This window comes from Gorilla gorilla, chromosome 22 (genome assembly GCF_029281585.2).
Source record: "Gorilla gorilla gorilla isolate KB3781 chromosome 22, NHGRI_mGorGor1-v2.1_pri, whole genome shotgun sequence".
NCBI lineage: Eukaryota > Metazoa > Chordata > Mammalia > Primates > Hominidae > Gorilla > Gorilla gorilla.
In genome coordinates this window covers 40,076,188-40,102,053 of record NC_073246.2, presented here as the reverse complement: position 1 = coordinate 40,102,053, position 25,866 = coordinate 40,076,188, and the positions used below count along the sequence as shown (strand labels likewise).

The 25,866-nt window shown below is 40.2% G+C and overlaps 1 protein-coding gene and 1 non-coding gene across 4 annotated transcripts in view; one reads left to right on the top strand and one right to left on the bottom strand.

Annotated features, from left to right (window-relative positions):
* The window catches only part of KCNJ15 (potassium inwardly rectifying channel subfamily J member 15), a 152,025-nt gene that overhangs the window by 100,772 nt on the left and 25,387 nt on the right, over positions 1-25,866 (bottom strand). The gene's annotated exons all lie outside the window — the stretch shown is intronic.
* Positions 20,234-20,339, top strand: LOC115931891 (small nucleolar RNA U13). Its single transcript, XR_004068315.1, has one exon. It is a non-coding gene; the product is annotated as a small nucleolar RNA U13 (small nucleolar RNA).

The following is a 25,866-nucleotide window of genomic DNA, read 5'->3' as shown; positions in this document are numbered from 1 at the left end:
AGGAGAGGGGGGAGAGGGGATGGGGAGAGGAGGGGAGGAGAGGAGGGAAGAAGAGGGGAGGAGGGGAGGAAGGGAGAGAAGGGGAGAGAAGGAGGAGGAGGGGAAAGGAGGGGAGAGGAGGGGAGAGAAGGGGAGATGAGGGGAAAGGAGGTGAAAAGGGAAGGAGAGAGGAGGAGAGGAAGGTAGTAGTGGGGAGGGGAGGGAGGAAGGGAGGAGAGGAGAAAAGAGGAGGGGAGAGGAGGGGAGGAGGGAAAGGGGAAAGGAGAGGGGAGGGGAGAGGAGAGGGGAGGGGAGAGGAGAGGGGGGGAGAGGAGAGGGGAGGGGAGAGGAGAGGGGAGGGGAGAGGAGAGGGGAGGGGAGAGGAGAGAGGAGGGGAGGAGGGGAGAGGAGAGGGGAGGGGAGGCAAGAAGGGAAGGGAGGAGATGAGAAGAGAGAAAAGGGAAGAAGAGAGGAGAGAGGAGGAAAGAGGAGAGAAGTGGAGAGGAGAAGCCAGGAGAGGGGAGTAGAAGGGAGAGGAAGGGAGAGGAGAAGGGAGGAGAAGGGAGAGGCGAGAAGCTGAGGGGAGCAGGGAGCAGCTCCTCTCTGCTTCTTCAAATTCTGCTTTCAAAGGAGGGAGTGAGTACGTGTCCTTTGAGATTTTTGTGGATTCCTCTCTACATGTGCGCTTTTGCATCTTCCTATTTCACTCAGCAAAATATCCTGGATCTTCCTCGGGTCCCTGGTTGTAACTCTGTGTCACTCATTTTAGTGCCAGGTTGGTGTTCTAGGCCTTACTGTCGTTTCTTCAACACATTTTGATCTTTTTAAAAGACAAAGCAGTTGCCCTTGCAGAGTTGGGGTCCTGCGGCCCTGCAAGGGATCTGACTTCTCCTGGGAGGGCCACTTCCACTGCCCCTCTATGTCCTGTGAGGGTCTGGAACCCCGACACCCTTAGGACCCCAGACTGGCCCCAGCTGCCAGTTCTCTCGCTTCTCTCTCAGATCGAGATTCTGAGACTAATTGCTCCCGGCAGAGTCCAGGGCTGCACGAGGAGGCTCTGAGCCTGACTCTGCCGGGGAAGCGGTTTAGTGGAATCCAGGCTGAGAAGGACCTGCCCCTCTGCAGATGCAGACTTCTGAAGATGACTCAGTGGATTGGAGACTGTCCCCAGGGCCACCTTGGGAGGCATGTACTGAAGATAGCAGGGCCACACAAGGGAAAGAGCCAGGGTCAACCTGACACCCCTGAAGCAGAGTCCTGCTCACCCAGGACACTTGGATGGAACAGGGACAAACCTGCTTTACAGAATAGCCATGACATTTTAGACCCCGTCAGTTCCACTTATTTCTCCTGGGTTCTTACATTGCAAATCCAGGTCTCTCAGCTTGTACCTTTGGGGAGAACTTTCAGTCCTCTCTCCATCTCCCTCTCCGTTGACTAAACCCAAAGGAGAGAGGGGGCCTCAGGGGAGGATCCCTGGGGCCTTGTTGGGCAGGACCCAGCTTCCCTGTGCAGAAGGAAACTTGAAATCAGGAGACTGAGCCTCACCCAGGGATGGGCCCCACCACTGTCCCCTGAGAGGCCCTTGTGGACAGGAAGGGACAGGGCATGGGCCCACTTGGACCCTCTGGTTTGCTGTGGGGCCAGCTGGGCCTGGTGTGGCCGAGCTCCACCGTGTCATCAGCCATTTCCAGGTCCCTCATGACCTGGGCGGAGACTATCACCTCTCTCTGCACAGTTAGCAGAGCAAAGTCAGGGATGCTGTTTCTACAACCTGGCTGGCTCCCCTCCCCCAGCACAACTGATTTTCTATCCTGGTTGCCAGGCACTTGTGAGCATTAGAGACAGAACACTCTGCAGGGTTCCGAGTAGGCAGTTGTGGCCCACAGGCCACTGGCAAGCAAAGGCAGAGCCACAGAGGGGCTGCTGGTCCCTAAATGTCTCTCCAGCTGCTCTGGAGCTGCTGGGGCTACAGAGCTGGTGAAGGCTGAGATCATGAGATAAGCCCCAGGGCTCCCTGGGAGATCCTGGTTTGTACTGCTGTGTGGTCTTAATTATTAAGAAACAAGGTACTTTATGAAGAGGAAAAGAGCTGAACAAAAGGTGTTCTCTTCAGGAGGTCCATGTAGAAGGCAGGCAGAACACTGGGCTAAAGACACAGACCCAGGAAGCCCTCAAGTCGCCACAGACCTTAAATGTTACAATCCCCCTGCTTGTCAATCATTAATACAAATCTGAGCAGGTCTTCCCTGCAGGACACAGGAGGCTTTCTGGAAAAAGCATGGAAAAGTGAGTCTCCTAAATGTTCTCAAGTGACTGATTCAGGACACATCTTAAAAGGATCGAAGAAGGATGGAGAAAAACTTCAGAAGGAAGTAACAGTTTGAATGAAAACACTCATTTAGCAGAAAGTCCAGAAGTGCTCGACCAAGAAATTGCAAGATGGAAGCAGACAGTACAGGAAAGGAAGGAGAGAAAGAAAAGCTGGAAACCTTTGAATGCACAAATAAAACAGGTCATGAAAGATACCATGAGCCAATTAAAATCTATGGCTGAAAACCTGCTGGACACCATGCAGTTGGGAGATTTCTCTAGGGACCACAGTGACGAGGACTTGAAAGTACAGCTAAAGAGGAAAGCAGAAAATGAAGACTGCCTGCCCCAGCCCCTCCCGCCCAACTATCAGTCAGAAGGCCATCTGAAGAGCGTCCTGGGTGATGGTGACTTAAATGTGTTCTGTGAAAGTCAAGAAAAATCAAGAAATAGCTTGACAATTGTGGGGAAAAAAATGCAATGAATGAAGAGCTCACAGGACAAATCAAACGTCTCCAAACTGAGAAAGCATCTTTGCAGTTTGAAAATTCCCAACTTGCAGGTGGGATCCAGAACCTGCAGCTGAAGCTTCAAATCCTACCTGAATCACATCAAGAACACATAGCGCAACTTCAGAGAAGATCACCTGCGGTGGAAACACACAGGTTAGAAATGAAGAAGAAACTTCTGAGCGTGTGTAGAAATGTGAATACACACAGCAGATTCACAGCCTCTACAAGGAGATGGCTGAAAATATCAGCAAAGAATTGGAAAGAATCACTTCCTTCTATCACAAGGAGATTCTTGCCTGTGTGGAAAGAGCTCAGGAAAGCTGAAGGGCAGTTCTGTCCACTGAGAGAAAGCTCCAGGAGCTAAGAAAAGAAGATGATTGCAGTAAGCAGATCCTGGCTGACATGGAGTTCAAGTTCCTGCCTTTTACTAGGGGTTCTTTGCTCCTGCTGCTTCAGGTACAGCCAACAGAGGCCCACAAGGACCAGGGGTCTCCTGAGTCATCAGGTTCCCAGCAAGGAGGAGTGAGGTGCTGTGAGGCTTAGGGATTCAGGGCCAGCAGGTTTCACTCAGCTCTCCCAGCAGCAGGGCCCTCAACACCCACAGTCACAGTGAGACACAGCAGCCTGGGCTATCTCTTTAAAGTTATCTTGATTTATCTCTTTTTAGTTTAGCTACTGTTATTTAGCTGCTCTTATTCAAATAGATATAGCATTATAATTTGTGTTTTTCAAGGAAAATTTTATTTCATTCAATTCTTATGACTATTTTATTTCCATGTCTTTGGACCCCCCCCTAGGATTATATAGTATAAGTATTGTGTTTTAATTTAAAGGAAAGATTCACTATTACTGAAGCCATAAGTGAAGTTTAACACAGAGATATCTGAAGCAATAAAGGCCATTTTCTGTATGCTATGAACTGTTATTAGAAATTTGCATAAGTAACTTAATATCTACCTGAAGAAATTTAGATTGGTTTTATACAACAATAAAAAATCTTCAACAAAACCACCACTCAAACTTTTAAAATTTGTTTTATGAATTTAGCCCTCAATTCATAGATTTATTTACAGGAGCTGACATTTTGCAATAATTTGTTTTCTGTTTTATCATTTTTAAAACCTTTGTTATCGGGAAGATCCTGGTGGATGGGAGACAGGACTAGATTGCAGCTCCCACTCGGATGGACAGAGCAGCCTGTGGAGGCTTGAATTGTGAACTTTTGCTCCACAGTGACCGCAGGAATACATTAGGAAAGCCAAGAGAACCCACAGAACCTCTGAAGAAAACAAATTGCTCCTGCAGGACCCAGGAGACACCCCAAATACTGTGAGTGCCCAAACTGTGGAAGTGAAAAAGGGAGATCGTCCACCCCCAAACACAGACCCCCACTGGGGAGCCTGAAGGTCTAGATTATGGGAGAAGATTCTAACCTTACCTGGAGGTGAGTCAATTTAGGCAGCCAAGCGAAATACAGGGGTAGAGGAAGCAGCAGGAAAAGCCCTGTGGACTCACTAGATCCCCTAGCAAGCCATTTCTGCCTTGCCTCATAGGGGTCCTTGAGGAGGGCTGCCAGAGGCACTGGCAAAAGACCACAGGGAGAAGGAAACCTCCAGCTGAACTTTGTAACAATTCCAACGGAATGAGAAGTCTCCTGGCCAGACTCAGGGGAGGGCATGAAACCAGTGTGCAGACTCCACCGGTGGGGGAAGAACGAAAGCCCCACTTGCTTTTGCAGCTGGGAGGTGGGTAGCCTGGGGCAAGTTCTCAGCCCTGCTCGCCCACTGCCTGGAAACAGACTCAGTGCTGTTGCGGGGAGGCACGGTGGGAGTGAGACTGGCCCTTTGGGGTGCATGGGAGCTGGGTGAGGCCTGTGACTGTTGGCTTTCTCCCACTTTCCTAAAAACCTGCGTGACACAGTAGAGGCAGCCATAATCCTCCCAGGAACATAACTCCATTGACCTGGGAACCACACCCCCATCCCCCACAGCAGCCACAGCAAGCCTTGCCCAAGGAGAGTCTGAGCTCAGACATGCCTAGCCCTGCCCCCACCTAATGGTTCTTCCCTACCCATGCTGGTAACTGAAGACAAAAGGCATATACTCCTGGGAGTTCTAGGGCTCTGCCCACTGCCTGTTCCTCTCCATACTACCACAGCTGATGATCTCTGAAAAGTGTCACCTCCCAGCAGGAGGCCAACCAGCACCAAAATAGTGGATTAATCACAGCTAAGAACCTTCACAGAGTCCATTTCACCCCTCTGCCACCTCCACTGTGGAGCAGGTGCTAGTATCCATGACTGAGAGACCCACAGATTGTTCACATCATAGGATTCTGTGCAGACAACCCCCAGTACCAATCCGGAGCCTGGTAGACTTGCTGGGTGGCTAGATCCAGAAGAGAGATAACAATCACTACAGCTTGGCTCTCAGGAAGCCACATCCCTAGGAAAATAGGGAGAGTATTACATCAAGGAAACACCCTGTGGGACAAAAGAACCTGAACAACAGCCTTGAGCCCCAGACCTTCCCTCTGACAGAGCCTACCCAAATGAGAAGGAACCAGAAAAAGCCATCTCTGGTAATATGACAGAGCAAGGTTTTTTAACAACCCCAAAAAATCACACTAGCTCACCAGCAATGCATCCAAACCAAGAAGAAATCCCTGATTTACCTGAAAAAGAACTCAAAAGATTAGTTAGTTATTAAGCTAATCAGGGAGGCATCAGACAAAAGAAAAATCCAATGCAAGGAAAAAAAAACAAAGATACGAGAAGGGAGAAATATTCAATGAAATAGATAGCATAAATAAAAAACAATCAAAACTTCAGGAAACAATGGACACACTTATAGAAATGCAAAATGCTCTGGAAAGTCTCAGCAATAGAATCAAGCAGAAGAAAGAACTTCAGAGCTTGAAGACAAAGTTTTCAAATTTACCCAATCCAACAGACAAAGGAAAAAGAATAAGAAAATATGAATGACGCCTCCAAGAAGTCTAGGATTATGTTAAACAACCAAACCTAAGAATAATTGGCATTCCTGAGGAAGAATATAAATCTATAAGTTTGGAAAATATATTTGGGGGAATAATCGAGAAAAACTTCCCTGGCCTTGCTAGAGACCTAGACATCCAAACACAAGAAGCTGAAAGAACACCTAAGAAATTAATCACAAAAAGATCATCGCCTAGTCACATTGTCAACATGTTATCTAAAGTTAAGATGAAGGAAAGAATCTTAAGAGCTGTGAGGCACAAACACCAGGTAACCTATTGCATTAGTCAGCGTTCTCTAGAGGGACAGAACTAATAGGAGATAGATAGATAGATAGATAGATAGATAGATAGATAGATAGATAGATATATAGATAGATAGATAGATAGATGATAGATAGACAGATAGATATAGATATAGATATATAGATATATATGAGTATGGGAATTTATTCAGTAACATTAACTCACACAATTACAAGGTTCCACATTAGCCATCTATAAGCTGAGGAGCAAGGAAGCCAGTCCTAGTCCCAAAGCTGAAGAACTTGGAGTCTGATGTTCGAGGGCAGGAAGCATCCAGCACAGGAGAAAGATGGAGGCTGGGAGGCTAAGCCAGTGGAGCCTTTTTATGTTTTTCTGCCTGCTTTATATTCTAGCTGCACTGGCAGCTGATTAGATGGTACTCATCCAGATTAAGGGTGGGTCTACCTTTCCCAGCCCACTAACTCAAATGTTAATCTCCTTTGGCAACACCCTCACAGACACACCCAGGATCAATACTTTGCATCCTTCAACCCAATCAAGTTTTCACTCCGTATTAACGATCACATTAACAGCAGATTTCTCAGTAGAAACCCTACAAGCTAGAAGGGATTGGGGCCCTATCTTCAGCCTCCTCAAACAAAACAATTATCAGCCAAGAATTGTGTATCCAGTGAAACTAAGCTTCATAAATGAAGGAAAGATGGAGTCTTTTTCAGACAAACAAATGCTGAGAGGATTTGCCACTATCAAGCTAGCACTACAAGAACTGTTCAAAGGAGCTCTAAATCTTGAAACAAATCTTGGAAACACATCAAAACAGAACTTTCTTAAAGCATAAATCTCAAAGGACCTATGAAACAAAAATACAATTTAAAAAAACACATACACAGAAAACCAAGTTATGCATGCAACAAACAACCTGATGAATGGAATGGTACCACACATCTCAATACTAACGTTGAATGTAAATGGCCTAAATGCTCCACTTATAAGATACAGAATTGCAGAATGGATAAGAATTCACCAACCACCATCTGCTGCCTTCAAGAGATACACCTAACACATAGGACTCACATAAACTTAAGTTAAAGGGGTGGAAAAAGACATTCCATGCAAATGGGCACCAAAAGCAAGCAGGAGTAGCTATTCTTATGTCAGACAAAACAAACTTTAAAGCAACAGCAGTTAAAAAAGACAAAGAGGGATATTATATAATGGTAAAAGACCTTGTCCAACAGAAAAATATCACAGTTCTAAATATATATGCACCTAACACTGGAGCTCCCAAATTTATAAAACAATTACTAATAAACCTAAGAAATGATATAGACAGCAACACAATAATAGTAGGGGACTTCAATATTCCACTGACAGCACTAGACAGGTCACCAAGACAGAAGGTCAGCAAATAAACAATGATTATTTACAGAATATTCTACCCAACAACTGCAGGATATGTATTATATTTAACAGTGCATGGAATCTTCTCCAAGATGGACCATATGATAGGCCACAAAATGAGCCTTAATAAATATAAGATAATTGAAATTATATCAATCACTCTCTCAGACCACCGTGGAATAAAACTGGAAATCAACTCCAAAAGGAACCTTCAAAACCATGCAAATACATGGAAATTAAATAATCTGCTCCTGAGTGATCATTGAGTCAAAAATGAAATCAAGGTGGAAATTTAAAAAGTCTTCTAACTGAATGACAATAATGACACAACCTACTAAAGCCTCTGGGATACAGCAAAGGCAGTGCTAAGAGGAAAGTTCATAGCCCTAAATGCCTGCATCAAAAAGTCTGAAAGAGCACAAACAATCTGGTCACATCTCAAGGAACTAGGGAAATAAGAACAAACCAAACCCAAACCCAGCAGAGGAAAGGAAATAACCAAGATCAGAACAGAACTAAATAGAATTGAAACAAACAAACAAACAAACACAAAATAGAAAAGATAAATGAAACAAAAAGCTGGTTTTTTGAAAAGATAAAATAAAATTGATAGACCATTAGCAAGATCAACCAAGAAAAGAAGAGAGAAAATCCAAATAAACTCAATTAGAAATGAAATGGGAGATATTACAGCTGGCACCACAGAAATACAAAAGATCATTCAAGGCTACTATGAACACCTTTATGCACATAAACTAGAAAACTTAGAGGAGATGGACAAATTCCTGGAAAGATACAACATTCCTAGCTTAAATCAGGAATAATTAGATACCTTGAAGAGACCAATAACAAGCAGTGAAATTGAAATGGTAATTTAAAAATTACCAAAAAAAAAAAGTCCAGGACTGATGGATTCATAGCAGAATTCTACCAGACATTCAAAGAATTGGTACCAATCTTATTAACACTATTCCACAATATAGAGAAAGAGGAAACCCTCCCTAAATTATTCTATGAAGCCGATATCACCCTATTACCAAAACCAGGAAAGGACATAACCAAAAAAGAAAACTACAAACCAATATTCCTGATGAACATAGATGCTAAAATCCTTAGCAAAATACTAGTGAACCGAATCCAACAACATATCAAAAAAAAAAAAAATCCACCATGATCAAGTGGGTTTTATACCAGGCATGTAGGGATGGTTTAACATATGCAAGTCAATAAATGTGAACATCACATAAACAGAATCAAAAACAAAAATCACATGATTATCTTAATACATACAGAAAAAGCATTAGACAAAATCCAACATCTTTTTATGATTAAAACTCTCAGAAAAATTGGCATACAAGGGACATACCTCAATGTAATAAAAGCCATCTCTGACAAACCCACAATTAACATAATACTGAAAGGGAAAAAGTTGAAAGCATTCCCTCTGAGAACTGGAACAAGACAAGGATGCTCACTCTCACTCCTCTTCAACATAGTACTGGAAGTTCTAGACAGAGCAATTAGACAAGAGAAAGAAATAAAGGGCATCCAAATGGGTAAAGAGGAAGGAGGAAGTCAAACTGTTGCTGTTTGCTTATGATATGATTGTTTACCTAGAAAACTCTAAAGACTCCTTCAGAATGCTCCTATAACTGACAAAAGAATTTAGCAAAGTTTCCAGATACAAAATTAATATACAGAAATCAGTAGGTCTTCTATACACCAACAGTAACCAAGGTGAGAATCAAATCAAGAACTCAACCCCTTTTACAATAGCTGCAAAAAAGTAAAATACTTAGGAATATACCTACCCAAGGAGGTAAAAGACTTCTACAAGGGAAACTACAAAATACTGCTGAAAAAAATCATAGATGACATAAACAAATGGAAACACATCTCATGCTCATGGATGAGTAGAATCAATATTGGAAAAATGACCATACTGCCAAAAGCAATATACAAATTTAACACAATTCCCATCAAAATACCACCATCATTCTTCAAAGAATTACAAAAACAACCCCTAAAATTAATATGGAACCAAAAAAGAGCCCACATAGCCAAAGCAAGACTAAGCAAAAAGAACAAATCTGGAGGCATCACATTACCTGATTTCAAAACATAGTGTAAGGTCATAGTCACCAAAACACCATGATACTGGTATAAAATTAGGCGCATAGACCAATGGAACAGAATAGAGAAACCAGAAATAAACCCAAATACTTACAGCCAACTAATCTTCAACAAAGGAAACAAAAACATAAAGCAGGGAAAAGACACTTATTCAACAAATGGTGCTGGGATAACTGGCTAGCTGCATGTAGGATAATAAAACTGGATTAAACTGGATCCTCATCTCTCACCTTATACAAAAATCAGCTCAAGATGGATCAAGGACTTAAATCTAAGACCTGAAACTATAAAAATTCTGGAAGATAGTATTGGAAAACTCCATCTAGACATTGGCTTAGGCAAGGATTTCATGATCGAGAACCCAAAAGCAAATGCAATAAGAACAAAGATAAACAGCTGGGACTTAATTAAACTAAAGAGCTTTTGTACACAAAAGGAACAGACAGTAGAGTAAACAGACAACCCACAGAGTGGGAGAAAAATCTTCACAATCTATACATATGACAAAGGACTAATATCTAAAATGTACCATGAACTCAAACAAATTATCAAGAAAAAAACACAATCTCATCAAAAAGTGCGCTAAGGACATGAATAGACAATTCTCAAAAGAAGATGTACAAATGGCCAAAAAAATATGGAAAAATTCTCAACATTACTAATGGTCAAGGAAATGCAAATCAAAACCACAATGTTATACCACCTTACTCCTGCAAGAATGACCATAATCAAAATATCAAAAAATAATAGATGTTGGCTTGGATGTGGTGAACAGGGAACACTTCTACATTGCTAGTGGGAATGTAAACTAGTACAACTACTATAGAAAACAGTGTGGAGATTTCTTAAAGAACTAAAAGTAGAACTATCATTCGATCCAGCAATCCCACTACTGGGTATCTACCTGCAGGAAAATAAGTCATTATATGAAAAAGATACTTGCACATGCATGTGTATAGCAGCACAATTCGCAATTGCAAAAATGTGGAACCCCAACCCAAATGCTCATAAATCAATGGGTGAATAAAGAAACTGTGATATATGTATATGTGTGTGTGTGTGTGTGTATAATAATTAATGGTATTCACAATGACCTGGATGAGATTGGAGACTATTATTCTAAGTGAAGGAGCTCAGGAATGGAAAACCAAACATCGTATGTTTTCACTCATAAGTGGGAGCTAAGCTGTGAGGATGCGAAGGTGTAAGAATGACACAATGGACTTTGGGGAATTGGGGGGAAAGGGTGGGAAGGGGTGAGGGATAAAAGACCACAAATTGGGTGCTCGGGTGATGGGCACACCAAAATCTCACAAATTACCACTAAAGAACTTACTCATGTAACCAAATACCATCTGTTGCCCAATAATCTATGGAAATAAAAAAAAACCTATGGAAATAACCTATGGAAATAAAAATATATAAATATATAAATAAATATATATAATTTATAAATAAATATATAAATAAATAAATTAAATTCAATTTAAATTAAAAATTAAAAAGATAAAAATAAAACCTTTGTTATGATGTTTAAGATAGTGTTTGTTGTTTAAATTTATGTAAATTTTATTCAAAGAAGTTTTCCCCTGATGGCAAACACACAGAAACCACAATGCAGATACAAGCAACTTTTAGTTGTTATTTCAGCACCTGAGGAAAATGTAAAATTAAGAGGGACAGATTGTTTTAACATTGTTTAAATAAATAAAAAGGAGAAAAGAAAAATATGTACACACACATTTTGTACTTACACAAAAGGTTCCTAAATTATATACACATAAAAGGAGAGTTGCTCAATGTATGGGATAAGAATACACTCAGAAACAGTTCATCCCAAATTGTGCAGAGGAAGAGCCTTTGATGACAGAAGTTTCCTGAGCTGTGGGCAGGGATAAGGGCCCAGACAAGGGAAGGGGAGGCTCCCAGATGACAGCAATAGGGGGAAGTTGTTCCCACCCCCAGGTTTCAAGGAAGGAGAGAGGAAGTGGTATTGTCTGGGCCCAGTGAGGCTCTGTCACGGGAAAAGGGGAAACTGCCTCTACTTTCTGCTCTTGTCCTCCCATTGGCTGCTGTTGTATGGGCAGTCTCCTGCAAGGGGGCCTGGGCAGTGCAGGCCAGAGTCAGTCTCCTGGGCATAGAACAGGCAAAGAATGAATCTGGAGAATGGCCAGCACTCGGGTTTATTTGACTGAAAGTGCGTGTTTCATTGCATTCATTCACATTCATTTGTGTACCTCATAGTGTTGTGAAGATTAACTGAGTAAAACATGTAAAATTAGAGAATGGTGTCTGGCATTTAAGAAGTGCTTAAAAATACCACCTTTTACAGTTGTTTGTGTGTGTGTGTAATAAAATGTCCCTGACAATTTGAACATCCTGAAATGAACTATTCAAAGCACTGCCTCTAATGGGCATCTGCTTATCCAACAGAGTCTGAAGCCTCACACCAAAGACAGAGGTAAGGAACCGCTCAGGGAACAGAAGGAATGTGCACTGACAGCTGGTGCCCACTCCTAAAACTGTGCTGCACTGAAGAATGCAGGTCATTTCCCAAATCAGGGCTTCAGGGTCTTGCTGCCTACCATTCTCCTATTGGTACCCATCAAACATAGGATGACTGAGGCTATGGGAAGCCTTTTGTCAGGGTACATGTGACCTGGGAGGGAGGGGAGAGCACAGAGAGGAGCCTACGCATGAAAGACAGGACACGGATGGAAGGTGGCCTTCCCCTGTTGACTCTTTGCTGGGTTACATCCCAACACAGCAAAGAAGGTACAAAGCGAAAGGCTATGAAGAGCTTAATTGTGTCCCCTCCAATATTCATGTAGAAAAAGGGCTGAATCCAAGCTGAAAGCCAAACCAGGAATGCAATCCCTTTCATAATTGCCACAAAAAGAATAAAATATCTAGGAATACAGCTAACTAGGGAGGTGAAGGATCTCTATGAGAATTACAAAACACTGCTCAAAAAATCAAAGATAACACAAACAAATGGAAAAACATTCCATGCTCATGGATAGGAAGACTCAATATCATTAAAATGGCCATACTGCCCAAAGCAATTTACAGATTCAAGGCTATTCCTATCAAACTACAAATGACATTCTTCACCGAATTAGAAAAAAACTGTTTTAAAATTCATACAAAACCAAAAAAAGAGCCCAAATAGCCAAGGCAACACTGAGCAAAAAGAATAAAGCTGGAGATATCTCATTACCCAACTTCAAACTATACTACTGGGCTATAGTAACCAAAACAGCATGGTAGCGGTACAAAAACAGACACATCGACCAATGGAACACAAAAGAGAGCCCAGAAATAAAGCCACATACCATCTGATCTTTGACAAATTTGCCAAGAACAAACAATGGGGAAAGAATTCCCCATGAATAAATGGTGCTGGAATAACTGGCTAGCCATATGCAGAAGATTGAACCTGGACCCCTTCTTTATACCATATACAAAAATTAACTCAAGATAGATTAAATACTTAAATGTAAAACCTAGAACTATTAAAAACTCTGGAACATAACCTAAGAAATACCATTCTAGACATAGGACCAAGCAAATATTTCAACAAAAAAAACCAAAAGCGGTAACATCAAAAACAAAAATTGATAAATGGATTCTAATTAAACTAAAGAGCTTCTTAGCAAAATAAACTATCAACAGAGTAAAAAAGATGACCCATAGAATGGGAGAAAATATTTGCAAACTATGCATCTGTATTAGTCTGTTCTCACATTGCTATAAAGAAATACCTGAGACTTGATAATTTACACAGAAAAGAGGTTTAATTAGCTCATGGTTATGCAGGCTGTCCAGGAAGCACGAAGCTGACGTCTGCTTGGCTTTTGGATAGTCCTCAGGAAACTTACAATTATGGTGGAAGCTGAAGGGTGAATAGGCATATCATATGGCAAAAGCAGGAGCAAGAGTGGGAGGTGCCATACACTTTTAAATGACCAGATCTCATGAGTACTCACTCACTATTGTGAGAACAGTACCAACAAGATGATACTAAACCATTCATGAGAAATTCATTCTGATGATCTGATTACCTCCCACCAGGTCCCACCTCCAACACTGGGGATTAGATTTCAATATGAAATTTGGGCAGGGACACACATCCAACAAAAGTCTAACATCCAGAAGCTATAAGCAACTTAAACAAATTTACAAGAAAAAAAAACCACATTAAAAAGTGGGCAAAGGACATGAACAGATATTTTTCAAAAGAAGACACATATGTGGCCAACAAGCATATGACAAAAAGTTCAATATCACTAATCATTAGAGAATGCAAATCAAAATTAGATGCCATCTCACACTAGTCAGAATGGCTATTATTAAAACGTCAAAAAATAACAGATTCTGGCGAGGTTGCAAAAAAAAAAAAAAAGGAACCACTTATACACTGCTGGTGGGAGTGTAAATTAGTTCAGCCACTGTGGAAAGCAGTGTAGCGATTCCTGAAAGAACTTAAAACAGAATTACCATTCGACCCAGCAATCTCATTGCTGGGTATATGCCCAAAGGAATGTAAATTACTCTACCATAAAGACACATGCATGTGTATGTTCATTGCAGCACCATTCACAAGAGCAGAGACATGGAATCAACTTAAATGCACATCAGTGATAGACTGGATACAGAAAATGTGGTACATGTACACCATGGAATACTACACAGCCATAACTAAGAAGGAGATCACGTCCTTTGCAGCAACATGGATGGAGCTAGAGGCCATAATTCTAAGTGAACTAATGCAGAAATAGAAAACCAAATGCTGCCTAGTCTTACTTATAAGGGGGAACTAAACAAGGAGAACACATGGATACTAGGAGAGGAGCAACACACACTAGGGCTGACTTGTGGGTGAAGGGTGGGAGGAGGAAGAGGATCAGGAAAGATAACCTATTGGGTACTATGCTTATTACCCAGGTGACAACATCATGTGTACACCAAACCCCTGTGACACACAGTTTACCTATATAACATATCTGCACGTGTACCCCTGAACCTAAAATGAAAGTTAAAAAAAAAAAAAAGGCTGCGCGTGGTGGCTCACGCCTGTAATCCTAGCACTTTGGGAGGCTGAGGCAGACGGATCTCCTGAGGTCAGGAGTTTGAGACCAGCCTGGCCAACATGGTGAAACCCCGTCTCTACTAAAAATATCCAAAAAAAAAAAAAAAAAATTAGCCGGATGCAGTGGTGCATACCTGTAGTCCCATCTACTCAGGAGGCTGAGGCTGGAGAATCACTTGAACCTTGGAGGCGGAGGTTGCAGTGAGCAGAGACTGCACCACTGCACTCCAGCCTAGGTGACATAGTGGTACTCCATCTCTAAATAAATAAATAAATAAATAAAAATACAAATAATTTTAAAAAAGAAAGAAAAGGGGTTACGTCCTAAGCTCCAGTACCTTAGGATGTGACTATGTTTGCAGACAAAGCCTTGAAAGAAGAAATTAAGGTAAATTGAGTTCATATGGGTAGGCCCTAATCCAATATGACTGCTGTCCTTATAGGAAGAGTAGATTAGGACACAGACACACACAGAGGGATGACCATGTGAGAACACATCAAGAAGACAGTCACTCACAAGCCAAGGAGAGAGGCCTCAGGAGAAACCAACCCTGCCAATACCTTTATCTCAGACTTCTAGCCTCCACTGTGAGAAAATAAATTTCTGTTGGTTATGCCACCCCACCTGTGGTATTTGGTACAGCAGCCCAAGCAAACTGATACGACTCCTCAGTATAATATTTTAAATGCACAAAATAAAATTCAGAGAATGATAAAGGAATCCATTTTTATTAAAATCCATATTAAGTTATAATTATGGAAGCATAATCTATATGTTTCTTTATTAGCTCCTTAGTAAACTAGCCACAGGAAACTAACAGGGCCATGCCAACACAGTTTAAAATACAAGCATTGCAAAACTTCAAAGTTGGACTTCAGTTAGCCTGATAAAAAGAAAAATGAGTGTCTAATTTCCACTCTCTGTACTTTTAAGGAGATATGGCCAGTAAGAAAAACAACACAAAATAATTAAACCCCTCCTATTAGATATTTATTTTATAAGTAACCTTCTAGGGAAAGCACTTGTATGAACAAATCCAAGCATTATGAACCTGATCAATGACACTGAATCATTGTTGAGTTCATTTTTGGAATCTAGGTAGAACACTGCAAGGTGCTAGATGTAAACAGGTCCAGCTGTTGGTTGGTTCTAAATCAGCAGCAGGGAGGCACTGCTCTGACACAAGACAGGTAGGAGAAAAGGTGGGGAAAGCATGCAGGTTTCTTTGTTAGGAATGTGTTCAAAGGAGGGTTGGAGGTTCTTCCACTGATATTACCTCTGTGAGGCTCCTCTCCTCTTTCTGTAGTGAGAGCAGAGATGGCTGTAAGTCAAACCACCCCAAAAAGGCATTTGTATACCAGCCCATCCACCATGTTCATTAAGCACTTAGGGTGAGCAGAGTTACAGGTGTGCAGTGATGGAGGCTGGAGGTACAAGGACATTTTAGATGTGACTCCAGCCGTCCACGATGGTGTGATACAATTGGACGCAGTATCCATTGTGTGGACGAGTCAGAAAGCAACTGACTGTCTGAGAGCAGCAGAGGACCCAAATCTCCTTGGAGGAATAATTCCCTTCATTGAGGGGACCCACAGGGGAGCTGCAATCCCACATCCCTGGCACCCTGTGGCTCATGGACATGGGGCCACTTGCCTGTTGCGGGGGTGACAGGTGATCTGTCACTGCTCTGTAAGGCCAGGCATGGGCTCACCAAGAGATGACCTCATCCCTTATGTTGCCCACCTCCTGGACAATCTGTGACACAGGCCAGCCTTTGGAGGGTACTTCCTCCTGTCGGTCCCTCGCTGGGGGAGCAGGAAGGCTCTCGATTGCCACCGAGACACAGGAGTCAAGCACAGGGAGTGACATCAGCCTGGGGCATTGATCCCCTTGGTAGACGTCTCAACAAACATGTACCCATCAGAGACAGGGCCAGGGCACTAGGGGAAACTGCAGTCTCCTCAGCTTTAAATCAGTTATTGAGGAGGACTTCATCACAAATGCAGAATTACATTCTGAAATGTTCATTCTTTTCAACACAAAGCTTTAAAGGTATTACAATTTGAGTTCCAGTTAAGACGTGACTCTGTAGTACCACTGTGGCATAAGGTTCAAGTCCAAAAGGACCCACGGTCTTTTTTTCTTTAATATTTTCTCTTCTATATTGAGATGTAACACTGTACCTTCTACGGTTAGGTGCTCCAATCTTCAGTGTACCATCCAATAACCTCTTACATATGTCTACAGGCTTGCAACCACCTCCCAGAACAACATCTAAGACATTCCCAGGCCCCAGCAGGCTTCCCAACCTTCATTCTCTTTCAATACGAATCCCCAGTCCTAGAGGTAATTGCTATTCTGACTTCTAGTACCATGTGTTACTGAACTTCAAATAGATGGAATCATACAACATGGACTCCTTGAGATCTGCTTTCTTCTGATTAACATTATGTCTGTGAAACATCCTTGCATGGGGCAACAGCTTATTTTTTTCATTGCCATATACTATTCCATTGTGTGCATACACCACAATTTATTTAGTTCATCATACTGTTGACAGACATTTATTGTTTTATGTTCGGGGCTATTATAAATAAAGGTGCTAGGACCTTTCTCATACATCTCTTGGTGGCCACAGTCCTCATATCTCTTGAGAATATGACCAGGAATTGCTGGGCCATGGAGACATAAATGTTTAGCTGTAGTAGATACTGCCAAACTGTTTTCCAAAATTGAACCAATTTCCACTTCAACCATCAGTGTATGAGAGCTCCCACTGTTCTCCACCATTGCCAACACTTGATGTTGTCAGTGTTTTTAATTTTTGCCATTCTAATGAGTAGATAATGGTATCTTACTGTGGGTTTAATTTGCATTTCTCTGTTGGCAATTAATGCTGGAGTGTTTTTTCATATGCTTGTCAGTCACTTGGATAGCTTCTATTTCAGGGCAAGCAAATCATTTTCTAAGGGGCCTGATAGTAAATATCTTTGGCTTTGCAGGCCATATGGCCTCTGTCCTAACTACTCAGTTTTGCTGTTGCTGAGAAAAAGCAGTCATGGACAATGTGTGAATGAACAGGCTAGGCTGTGTTCCACTGAAATTTATTTATAAGAAACAGGCTGGGGCAGGGGGTGGATTTGGCTGCTGGAGACTTGATCAGTGGCCCATGCTATATTGTAATATGCCTGATCGAGATCAAGACTTCTGAACATTTTAAAATTAGGTTATCTTTTAAAATTGATTTTTACAAGTTATCTGTAAGTTTTGAATCCATTTTGTATTCTTTTTTTTTTAGTTTTTTTTAAAATTATACTTTAAGTTTTAGGGTACATGTGCACATTGTGCAGGTTAGTTACATATGTATACATGTGCCATGCTGGTGCGCTGCACCCACTAACTCACCATCTAGCATTAGGTATATCTCCCAATGCTATCCCTCCCCACTCCCCCCACCCCACCACAGTCCCCAGAGTGTGATATTCCCCTTCCTGTGTCCATGTGATCTCATTGTTCAATTCCCACCTATGAGTGAGAATATGCAGTGTTTGGTTTTTTGTTCTTGCGATAGTTTACTGAGAATGGTGATTTCCAATTTCATCCATGTCCCTACAAAGGACAGGAACTCATCATTTTTTATGGCTGCATAGTATTCCATGGTGTATATGTGCCATGGAACAGAACAGAGCCCTCAGAAATAACGCCGCATATCTACAACTATCTGATCTTTGACAAACCTGAGAAAAACAAGCAATGGGGAAAGGATTCCCTATTTAATAAATGGTGCTGGGAAAACTGGCTAGCCATATGTAGAAAGCTGAAACTGGATCCCTTCCTTACACCTTATACAAAAATCAATTCAAGATGGATTAAAGACTTAAATGTTAGACCTAAAACCATAAAAACCCTAGAAGAAAACCTAGGCATTACCATTCAGGACATAGGCATGGGCAAGGACTTCATGTCCAAAACACCAAAAGCAATGGCAACAAAAGACAAAATTGACAAATGGGATCTAATTAAACTAAAGAGCTTCTGCACAGCAAAAGAAACTACCATCAGAGTGAACAGGCAGCCTACAAAATGGGAGAAAATTTTCACAACCTACTCATCTGACAAAGGGCTAATATCCAGAATCTACAATGAACTCAAACAAATTTACAAGAAAAAAACAAACAACCCCATCAAAAAGTGGGCGAAGGACATGAACAGACACTTCTCAAAAGAAGACATTTATGCAGCCAAAAAACACATGAAAAAATGCTCATCATCACTGGCCATCAGAGAAATGCAAATCAAAACCATTTTGTATTCTTAATCATTTATAATTTTCTGAAAATTGAAGGAAACTGTGATTGTTATATTGGACCATTCCTATAGCTTTTGCTTTCAATATTTCTACCATGGGCCCCTAAGAGATGAGATCACTGTTGCCACAGGAGCTTCCTTCTGATAGGTGGGCCCAAGAAAGCTGTCTTCTGCCATTTTCTCCCCAGGGTGACCATGTGGCAGCCCAGCTTAGAAAACTCTGCCTCTGCCTGTATCTCTTGAGGAGTCTTGCTGCCTAGGACAGGTTGGGTTAAAATGGTCCTGACTTGTTGGAATGGACACAGCTTCCAGAAAGAATATAATCTTAGTGTTCACAATGTATATGTCATTGGGAATTTTTTGAATTGAATGAAATCTTCCAGTCCAAAGATGGTCAAAATTGAAGGAGCTGGTAAAAACTCCTTTTACATTATTCAATAAATGCTTTTTAGGTTGCACATCAGCTGATAGTCTGATGGAGGAGAAATTGCCTCCTCAATTAGCTGGCTCACTACCAAAATGATTACTGTCTTTAGATTGCAAAACCTTTCTTCATATGTAAGCACCCCAAGGGAGCAAAAGCCATATGCTATGGCATGCCAGGAGCTGTGGTGATTGCTTTGCTTGCTCATTTAAGCAAACATCATCTCATTTTGCAGCAAGAAAATTGAGGCTCAGAGTAGTTAAATAAGATGATGAAGATCAGAGATGAAATAATTGAACAAACCAAAAGTGCTTTAGTCCAAAGTCCACAATGTTCCCCACGAGGCCATACTGAGGTTTCTCCTTCATAGGAAGATGGGGCTGGAAAGGCTGTTGTTGGAAACATGGTCAAGGCCCCTCACTTGATGGATGAACCTCCAGGCCTAGAGGGAGTTTAAGGACTCATTACTCAGGGTTCCCTCAGCAAGCTAGCAGCAAAGCTTGGATGAGAACCTAGATTTCTACATCCAAAGTCTTCATTACCCCTTTTCTTTATTTAAATAATTTTGACTTTACTATATCAGCCATCATGTAAGTTAAATAAAAACAACATTTTTTAGTCTTTTTTTTTACCAGTATACCTAGTGTCTATCTATAATAGCAATGAACAATTGAGATGTTTCATTTGTTGAATAAATGAACCATAAGAAAATAAGTAACAAGTCATTCAATTATGTCCTGTTAAGAAGTTTTGATGCTCTTCCTGCCTATCACTCCCTCTCAAGTCTCTACTTAAGATGGAGAGGGTAGATCCTTTTGTAGTTCATAAGCGTGATGCTTGGGTGTTCACATGTGCATGTGTGAGATGTGCCTTCCTCAAACCTTGTTACAATGTGGGCACATTACCCGTCCAACATGGAAAAAAAGACAGCGAGGGTCCTTGGATACCCAACATCAGCCAGGACCCAAGTCCAAAAGGAAGCTCATATTATTAGACCATTTTTCCTTGTTCATTAAAAAGAATTGGTAACTATACAATAATTTGTTTCCTTTATAGATACTCTAATTAAAAAGAGATATTAAAATATGGAAAATTCTGCTTGTTTCATCCTACTTGGCTTTAGAATGCCAATTATCCCTACTTTCAATTTAATCCATTTCCAAATATACAGCTTCTTAGAAATGTAGGGAAGCTGTTCTCTGCCTGTAAACATGAGATTGTCAACCTTCTATTGTTTATTATTGTACAATTGCAACATCACTTCTGCAGAAAGGACTTTCAGGACTGATAAATTTGGTCATGTCAGCATTTTGCTTCCTTATGCATTTTCTTATTTCATACCAAGCTTGGTTTATGGGAAGTTTGGGTTAACAGAGCTCTTAAGGGTAATTAGTGTCCAATAAGTGTCCCCTTAGGCCAAGGTTTCATGTCTGTGTGAGTTTTTCTGTGCTTGTTCTGTGGGAGTTTCCATAGCCTACCAGTGCACCAAGAAGCTTCATCCAGACACAAAAGGAAGGTTACAACACTGCTTTTTGGGTGAAAAGGTCATGACATTGTCCTTTCCATAATCAGCCCTACTTCAAATGACTAACCCGGAGTGAAAGCCTCTCTACTAACATGCATTCATACCTGATTTATTTCTCCCAATTTTGCAATACAAAAATTTTCAAAAATACAGAAAAGGTAAAATAAAAGAATAACATAATAAACATTTTTATATTCACTACTTAGTTTCAACAACTGTTGACATTTTGCTGAGCCATTTGAAAGTGAGTTGCACTTTATCTAATATTTCTGCATGGGTCTCCTGAGAATAAACACATTCCAATACAAGCAAGGTAACATTATGACAGAGGATTTATCCATTTCATTTAGGTTGTTGAAGTTATTGGAATAAAGCAGCTCATAATATTTCCTATGAGCCTTTTAAAGTCTATAGGATCTGTAGTGATGCTCCTCTTTTTCTCCTAATGTGGTAATTTGTGTCTTCTTTCTTTTTTTCTGCATAAGTCTAGTGAGAGTTTTATCAATTTTATTGATTTAAAAAAACAGCTGCAGGATTCATTCATGTTACTATTATTACCATTATTATTATTATCATCATCATTATCATTATATTTTAGTTTTTATTTCATTTATTTTACTTTTATGTTTATTGTGTCTTCTTTCTATTGGGGGTTTAATTTTCTTTTGCTTGTATTTTCTATATCTTAAAATGAAAATTTAGATTTTTAAAATCTGTATCCCACACATTTTGATATGTTGTTTTAATTTTTAATTAATTCAAACAATGAACTTTCATACTTCAAATAATGAGAATATCACGAATAAACTTGCATTAAATAAGCAATTATTTTTGTGAAATTCAAGTAAATCTCTAATAGCCTTTTTGAGATATAACTAACACACCATGAAATTCACCTTTTTAAAGTGTATGAGTCAGTGATTTTGAGTATATTCACAAAGTTGTACAATTACCAACATTATCTAATTTTATAACATTTTCATTACCCCAAAAAGAAACACCACACCTATTGGTAGCCACTTCCCATTGCCCCTCCTCCACAATCCCCTGTCAAGCAAAAATCTGATTTCTATCTCTATAGATTTACCTATTTTGGACACTTAATATAAATTGAATCATGTAATATGTGGTCTTTTGTGACTGGCTCTTTTCACTTAGCATCATGTTTTCAAGATTCACTGATGCTCAACATGAATCAGTACTTCATTTCTTTTTATTGCTAAATAATATTTCAGTTAATAAATACACCACATTTTATTTATCCATTTATCAGTTGATGGATATTTGGGCTGTTTCCACTTATTTGCTATTATGAATAATGCTACCATGAACATTAATGTGTGAATTTTTGTGTGGACACATGTTTTTAGTATTCTTGGAGGAGAATTGCTGAATTATATGGTAACTCTATGTTTAACTTTTGGAAGAACTCCCAAACTGTTTTCCAAACTGACTGCAGTCTTTTACTCCCATTAGCAATGAATGAGAGTTCCAATTTCACCATATCCTTGACAACATTTATTATTGTCTGCCTTTTCTTTTTGAGCTATTCTAGTGGGTATAAAGTGATGTCTTATGGTTTCCATTTCCTGAAAGACTAATGATGTTGAACATCTTTCATGTGCTTATTGATCATTAGTATTTCTTCTTTGTAGTAATGTCTGTTCAAATGATTTGTCTGCTTTTAATTGGGTTGTCTTTTTATTGCTGAGTTGCAAGTGGTATCATTTATATATTCTGGATACAAGTCCCTTATCAGATATGTGATTTTTAAATATGTTGTCCCATTTAGTTTTGGTGAAGTTCAATTCACTGATTTTGTTTTGTTTTGTTTTGTTTTGTCCCTTGTGTTTTTGGTGTTGTATCTTAAAAAGCTATTGCCTAACTCAAAATCACAAATATTTACTCTTATGTTTTCTTCTAAAAGTTTTATAGTTTTAATTTTTACATCTAGGTCTTGGGTATATTTTCAGAGATTTTTTTATTATTATACTTTAAGTTTTAGGGTTCATGTGCACAATGTGGAGGTTTATTACATATGTATACATGTGCCATGTTGGTGTGCTGCACCCATTAACTCGTCATTTAGCATTAGGTATATCTCCTAATGCTATCCCTCCCCCCTCCCCCCACCCCACAACAGTCCCAGGTGTAGACTGGATTAAGAAAATGTGGCACATATACACCATGGAATACTATGCAGCCATAAAAAATGATGAGTTCATGTCCTTTGTAGGGACATGGATGAAGCTGGAAACTATCATTCTCAGCAAACTATCACAAAGACAAAAAACCAAACACTGCATGTTCTCACTCATAGGTGGGAATTGAACAATGAGATGGTTTTAATGTGTGGAATGAAGAAGGGGTACTCCACCATTCTTTTGAACATAGACATCCAGTTGTTTTAGCACCATTTGTTGAAGCCATGAATCATTTTTGTCAAGAAAAAGAATTTCCAATATGTAAATGAGTGACTTCCAGATTTTATAAAATCATAGGACATTACCTCTAGAATTCTGCTTATAGGTAACTTATTCCAAATATCCTTAAACAGGTCAATTAATTTACCCAAAATTATCTCTGCATCAAGTCTGTTCCCAGCTTATGTACCCAGGATCTGTGCCAGCCTGCAAACCATGTGGCTCGTCTTCTACTGTGTTGGTGGTCAGAATCCACTTCTCCTTTTTTTCCCCACACGCTTGTATTTTCACTCAAGACTAAAATTCTCAAAAATCTAGTGGGTATGGTGAGTTGTGGTGTGGAAGGTTTGGGGAGAGATTGCTGGTGACACATTTCATTTAAGAAAATAAAGCTTTGTGGAGGAAGACGCAGGAAGGAGGAGCCCTGGAGTTGATATAAGAAGGAATTGCAATTTTTAAAAAATCTTTCTTTAGTATAGAGTCCCAGAAAATCAGTGACATGACGAGAGGTCCACTCATTTACAGTGAAGCCACCATGGATAAAGGTCTTCTAGACCTTGGATTTGAGATGTGGGTATTCCATCCAGCACTGAGATTGTTTAGTGCAGCAGATTTTTCATTGGCTCACTCCGCTGCCGTTCCCACTTCCTTCTACTGAACCTTCTAGTATAACAGATGCCAGGAGACTAAAAACCATACTTAGCAGAGGAGATTTTGCATGTGGCTTAGATTCTGCCAAGCAGATGTCCACATGAGACCAGGAGGGTGTGAGCAATGGGAGCCAGTGGCCATGGTTCGTGACAGAAACGTTCATTCTCCCGGTGCAGGTCTGGCAGTTTCTGAAGTCTGATTCCTAGAAACTTAGGTACTGAGCAGTAGGCAGCAGCAACAGAAACAATTCCATAGGTGGTTGGGCATTTCCTTTGATTGCTGTATTTTTGATTATGTGATAATTAAACCTTATGCCCTGGGCCTCACTGAGATTCTGTAAGGTTCATCATTCCATCTGATACATCACTTTCTTTTCAGATCAAATAGAGTGCATTCTACTTTCTTCCACTATGAGCCTTGACCAATATAACCAGTAATCTAATCAACTATGAAAGGGCAATTAACACATTTTTCTCTAGGCTTTTGTCAAGTCTAGATAAATGTTTCTTTTGTGAAGAATGAATCTAAAAGAAAAAGATCAATACAGGCCTGATTTGAATAAAAGATTCAAAAAGTTGAAAGAATCAGTATCCCTGAAGACTCAGAGAAGCACAGAGACTTTTCAAAATGATTTATAGAAAAGCCAGAAATAAATTATTTTGGAAACAATTTTCCATTCTCAATAGAATACAAGAAGGCAATGCCTCCATGCAATAAGATCAGTGAATCAAGCTGTGATCAAACAGAAGCAGTTATGAGATTCAAAAACATAAAGATGAGCCAAGACTACAAGGGGATAAAAAGGTTCTGTAATTTTATGCTTTAACATAAACTTTGCAAGGTCATGGCACCCAGATATTTGGTCAAACACTAGACTGGATGTTGCTGTGAAGATAGTTTTTGGGTGAGATTAACATTGAAATCAGGGGACATTAAGTAAAGCAGTTTATCTTCTATAATGTGGGTGGGCATCCTCTTATCAGTTGAAGGCCTTAAGAGAAAAAGATGGAAGTTCCCCACCCAAGGAAGAAGGAATTCTACCTGCCATCTGCTTTTGAACCAGAGCTGCAACATTAACTCTTCCTGGGTCTCCAGCCTGCTGGCCTACTATGCGGATTTTAGACTTGCCAGGTTCCAAGGTAACATGAGCCAATTTCTTTAAATAAGTCTCTCTCTCTTTTTTTTTCTCTCTCTCTCTTTTTCTCTCTCTCTCTCTCCTCTACATCCACACCCACACATCCTATTGGCTCTGTTTTTCTAGAGGACCATCACTAATAAAAACAGCATATAGTTTAGTCTTATATTTTTGTGTAGTCTGATCATTTATACCTTTTAGTTTAAATGTTTACTCCATCTACATTTATGTAATGAATTATATCATTAGGTTCATGTCTATCAAGTTCTTACTTGCTTTCTATTTGTCTCATCTGTCTACTATTCTGCTTTCTCCAATCTGCTCTTAAGGAAAATAATTGAATTTTTCATCTCAGACATTTTGATTTTCAGTTCTATAATTATTTCTTTATGTATATATATTTATTTTCTCCTGCCAGGATTCCCAGTTGACCCTCACCATGACCCCGTGTTCCTTTATATCTTTGCACATACTCTTCATAGGTGCTGTGCACTCCTTCTCTCATAACTCCAAACTTTTGGTCTCTGTAGAAGTGGTTGCTAATGACTGCTTTTCTTTTTTTGAGTCCCATTTTTCTATTTCTTCACGTCTACCAATATTTTATTTTGTTATGGGCTTTGTAAATGTTTTGTTTTAGAGACTTGGTCAGAGTGTTGAGTTCTGCCTTAGAGGGTGGTGAAGTTGGCTGCCTGTCTGTGGGGGACTGCA